Source organism: Anneissia japonica, unplaced genomic scaffold (assembly GCF_011630105.1).
Source record: "Anneissia japonica isolate Jap-2015-1 unplaced genomic scaffold, ASM1163010v1 scaffold699_len907043_cov185, whole genome shotgun sequence".
Classification (NCBI taxonomy): domain Eukaryota; kingdom Metazoa; phylum Echinodermata; class Crinoidea; order Comatulida; family Comatulidae; genus Anneissia; species Anneissia japonica.
This window is the reverse complement of record NW_022722982.1, coordinates 254,624-260,212: the sequence shown is the minus strand read 5'-3', so window position 1 is coordinate 260,212 and position 5,589 is coordinate 254,624. Positions and strand designations below refer to the sequence as shown.

The window sequence follows — 5,589 nt, the reverse complement described above, 5'->3', positions numbered from 1 at the left end:
CCTCCCCCTTATACCACCTCCACTAGACCATGAGACCTGTGGTTGGCACTACATGAAAATAATCCATTTTAATATAGTACAGTTAGCTGAAAAACAACCAAATTGTATAGGCACGTTTAATGTTTTCAACTATGTATTCTATAATTATTTTCGCACGCAAAAGAATACGTGTACGCATACGTTTAGCTATCATCTGTAACGGTTCATAGCCATTCTGTGTTTTTTGCAATCAGCGCAATTCAAGCGTAGCCTAGGCCTAGGGCCTTAGCTTAGGCCTACTAGTGCTATACTCTGTTCTCTTCTCTAATCATGCTTCTCAAAGTTTCATTAGTATATAAGGTTTTGTTGGAAATTGAAATTGAAAATTGTAGCCGAAAAATACTTCCTTTGTTGTCCAAAAATGTTGGTTATTATTGTTTATGACCCAAAAATGCCTGGCTATAAGTAGGCCTAGGCCTGCACAAAATCCCGACACCACCAAGGTCAAAGCACCAATGTTTTGATACCCCAAAATGAGACGCATCCTATCATAATTTTCTGTCTTCAAATGTCACAAAAATGGCACGTACAGTACGTATTCAAAGATGCATTTATTTTTTACACTTACGTAAAATGTGAAAAAATAAATGAAGATCTTACTAGAAATCAATAATTTCCCTACGCATTTTTCACTTACGTGTAGAGAGCGAGATATGCGTGTCATCCACACGTTTAGTGGCTGGCTGGTGGTGTATGACGTCAAAATGATGACGTATCCGTCACACTAACCGTACGCGTTCATGTGCGAAACCTCCCTATGATAAAAAAAAGGTACTTTTCAATATTGGTATACATGACATTATTGCAAATAGGACACACATACATAGGGATAATGTAGGATCACTGCAGTAACTTATAGGTTTAGTGCAATTAAAAATATTGCATATATTTACAAATTGAAGTCGTAGAAGGAGACGTAATTGAAAGACGTGGAAGAAATTAATAAATCAATCTTGTTAGGTCCAGAAGCCAATTTACAGTAGAGTGTTTTATCAGACTGGCACAAAAATCAATATTAATACAAAAATAATATAGCCAGATATCTGCAAGACTGATGGCCAGGTTCCAATGTTGTTCAAATTAATTGCGACCCAAAACTTGAGCCCATAGCTATGTTTGATGATCATTCAATATCAGATATATGGTAATGACAAATCTACTTCTCTTGTCTGATTATGTCCATAGGATCGCTAACACTCAACAGTAACTTTGGGCAGAAATTTTCTTCTATTTAAAAAAAATGACAACCATCTATTTGATTTGCGGAGAATAAACAACTTTAAACTAGGGGATAACAATTGATATTTCTGTGCTATCTAAAGGATGTATCTCAGTTACTCCCCTGCTTTACAATGTACAGTATATAGGCCTAGAGCTGAGTGTTTGGGTAAGGAGTAATATTCCAGCTTCTTGTGCTGAAGACCCTGGTTTATACTGGGCCAGCATCAGATCTCTCGGCTCCTTGAATAACCTTCGCATGAGAGTTAGGTGGGATAAGGGACAATGTATCCGTTACATGTTGGTACTGGCGCTGCACTGTGGCTGCTGCGAGTCCCCAGCCAAAATTTCCTATTTCAAATATTTAGATTGGATAAAAAGGAAAAATATATTCATTCATTAGAGAATAACACTGATTTATGTATAGCATTGGGTTTACCCCCTACAATTCCGAAATATGCAATAGGTTCTTTAAAGTGAACACAAGTTAGATGTCTACACTGGACCTCCCTTTTAAATCCTTATCTGAGAATTAGGCTCTCATATCATGGTGCTATGCTTTGGAATGACCTTTCCGATGAACATAAATGTTCTTCAAATCTCCATATTTTCAAGCAAAGTCTTCATAAAAATTTTTTGATTTTATCCATTGTCATCCCCGAAACTTAGAAATACCGGGTTGGTGTCCGGCGGGGATAGTTTTACTGGTAGTTAAGATATTATGTTTTTGTTGTTTTCTTTAATTCATTTTTCAATAATTTTTTTCTTTTTTAATTATGTATGGCCTTCGGCCTTGATGAAAAACACCATGGGTGATTCAAGTGTCTCTGTGTTTAAATAAAGTATATTATTATTATTATTGTTATACCCTATGTAAGAGGCAGCTCGAACCAGCGCCAATGTAAAGGGTTTATTCAGCGGCGCCTTGGGTACTCGGCCATCTTGAATAACTAAATTTTGTTAAATTCAAGGTGAGCCGAGTGGCCAAGGAGTAATGCACTTGACTCACCTTGAATAATAACTAAATCTTAAGCTATCTATTTTCCTCACTGAGATTTCTCACATGATCTACAGTATTAATACCAATGTACTTTAAGCAGGCAAATCCTTGCCCAGACCTCCTTCTTAATATCTTTATATAGTAGCCTACCATCTAATGTAATGTCAGAGGTAAAAGCCTGCAAAGTGTGATGCCTCAATTTTAGGTGCACTTGGGAAGATGAGTAGGCCTACTTCATGTTGCAAATGATCGCAGCAAAGTACAAATGCTATTTGAGCAGTGTCTTTTGCTGAGTTTTTCTGCAATGTGTGCTGCAGCATAGAAACAAAATATATTCAGTGCCAATTAGACATTGCAAATTAAAAATGATTAAAAGCATTTGACAAAAACACAGAAAGAGGCTGAATATTCCTGTTTTTGTACAGCTAAAAAAAGGAAACAAGTGTAGTTATTACATTATGGATTTCTTATATGATATTGATTCATGTTTAAAAATGATGATTTTTAAACAAGTGGAAAACACCTCACTATAAGTGTGTACTGTAACCCATTGAAAATTGACACTTGAACTTGGAATGTTCAATGTACTGACATTTACGATAGTTTAGTCTACAAAAGATTTCTATAATAATAGTAACCAAAACTATATCCGAAGTCCTATTTGCGCCTAATGTATCAGAAAGCCTGGCGCCGGTATTCAGTTTTGCCTACAGATAGCTGTAAAATGACATCGTGTTCTGCTAAACACCTTGCCAATAGTGCGGGTATTTAGTAGCAGCAACTGAATTTTAATACACTGCATGAGGACACGTGTAAAATGACAGCTATTACACTAACTTATAATGAGGCACACCGTTCCCATGGTGCCGATTCTAGCTCCTTAAGATCAAGCCTCGGGCTGAGGAAAAGACACCAGCAAATCAGCCAGTCAATGATAAAAAATACATGAAAACAGTGTGGGGTTTTTTCAAGGTGTTTTCATAATAAATGATTGATGATCCATCCAAGTAGATATAAGATAACAATTTTGCTCCCCACAACATGTATGAAGGGTACAAGTTGGCTCATAGGCTGATTGCGGTAGGTCATTGAAGAGCTGGGTTAATAGATCCTGTAATAACAAACGTTGGCATAAAACTAGCATGTAGATGCAATTAAATCATAGAGTGTATAAGCCATAACTTGCCTAGGGGTCTACTTTGATTTCATTCTAAATGCCAATACTCATATTGATATTGCAATTTCATGGCCTAATTTACAGCTCAAGTCCGCTCTGAAAACACTAATCTAATAATGCACCAACAAATAGAAAGAATTTACTTAATATTTCTTGCTGTCTTAATAGGGGAAATATTTTAGAAATTAAAGTTTATGAAGTACTATATAATGGCAAACTCATATTTTCCAGGGGCAATGGATTCTAAAAATAGAGTGCGCTATGATTTTTTTTTTCTAGAATTTTGTATTGCCACTGTGAAAACCTTCAGAACAATTAGTTTTAAATCTATCAGTGTATGCTCCAGAAATGAACTGCACCCTCTTGAGGCAAAAATGAAATTAAAATCTGTTTATGATCAGATTGTCTTAGCCTAGCAGACAATTGTAATCTTCTACTTCCTAAATTCAAGGTGAAGTAAGAACATTTCACCAATACAGGATACAAAATATATTACTCCTTTTCTTGTACACGATCAATACTACAACTGGGATGTAGGTGTATGCTGTTGCAAATCTAGGGGGTGAATAGGGTGGCTAGCCACCCTCCTTCATTTACCATGATAAAAAAAGGTCACTCGCCTTTTGTGTGTGCTTCTTGTGTGTACACATTAGTAGGCTACTCTTTTATTACATACACTTCCTATTTTAAGCTTAACTTCTTTTCTTACACTTATATAATAGTCTGGTTGTAAAACTGCTGAAATGAACTTTAGCGGGAAAAAAGTAAAGGAAAATTAATTTTTGGTTTTTCTGAATCAGCATACCCTATAGTGTCTCAGAAAAAAAAATCCCCATGCCTAGGGCTTGGGAAATTTTTTTTACAGCACTTTGAAATTTTGACCTAAAATACCCTATTTTAAACTATTAAGGATGGGGGTAGGGGAAATAAATTTATGTTTTTGGTCACTTTTACATATACTGTGGATATGAAATGTAACACCAACTTGTCTAAATAGTTACTCATCACTCTCATTTAAAAATTTGATCGGAATGATGACGTCATCATGATAAATTCCAAGATGGCGTCCATTAAGGTGGTAAAAACTATGATTTTAATGTAAAAATAATTTTATTGTTATCGAAGTATATCGAAATATAATCCCAATACAATATTATACATACAGGAATTTAAAAATATGCCGACTAGACCCTCGGTCAGAGTCCCGGAATAAACTTCCCTGGGCTTATGGGAGAGTTTCTTTTTAGCTTTGTATGGCCCAAAATTTTGCTTTTAAGCCAAAATATTAGGGATTGGCAATCAAAATAATGTTATATGGATAAGCAAATCATTATTTGTGGTGTGGCAACCTTGTCGAGGCATCGGACGATGGGAGTTTAGGCCTGTCAGAGGGGAATTCCCCACCTCCCAAGCAAATTTGGAATGATGACGTCAACACACCGAATTCCAAGACTACGACAATCAAATTTAAGAGAAATGTTTACCTAATTAAATTTAATCTTTCTACACTACATTTTTCTTCATCATCATTAGTATACTATTATGTTGTTACTCTATTATATTATTAATATAGTATACCATTACTCTTGTGCGTTTAAAAAAATTTATAGTTTATAAATTCACATTAATATTAGCGTTAGTACTGTTATTTTTAATATACTGATGTCATTATTATTATCATCATCATCTTCCTTATTGTCATCCCCATCCTCATTATATTCCCCTTTATAAGGAGGATGTTGATGATGATGAGGAGAAGAAAGATGATGGTGAGGAAGAAGATGATGGTGATTACGATTGATGATAATGGTTGTTGATGGTAATGATTGTGATGATGGTGATGAGAATGATAGAAAATGATTGATGAGAATGATGATGATGAATGATGAGAATCATCCCTCTCATCCTCACCCTTGTCGTTATCTTCATTCTTGTCATCCTCATCTTCATCATCCTCATGATGATGGTATTGACTGATGATGAAGAGGATAATGATGAAAATGATAATGGTAATGATGACAATGATGATGACGATAATAATGAGGATGATGGTAATGATGATTATGATTATGGTGATTAAGATAAGAATGATGATGAGAAGGATGAGGATGATGCGGCTGATGAGAAGGAAGATGATGAGGTAGATGATGATTGA

At 35.3% G+C, this 5,589-nt stretch overlaps 1 long non-coding RNA gene across 2 annotated transcripts in view; it reads right to left on the bottom strand.

Moving 5' to 3' along the window:
- Positions 1-306: 306 nt before the first annotated feature.
- LOC117112072 overlaps positions 307-5,589 on the bottom strand; it is a 25,209-nt gene continuing 19,926 nt past the window's right edge. For both annotated transcript variants that reach the window (XR_004445970.1, XR_004445969.1), the window contains one exon: positions 307-794. This is a non-coding gene — a long non-coding RNA (uncharacterized LOC117112072). The remainder of the gene's footprint in view (positions 795-5,589) is intronic.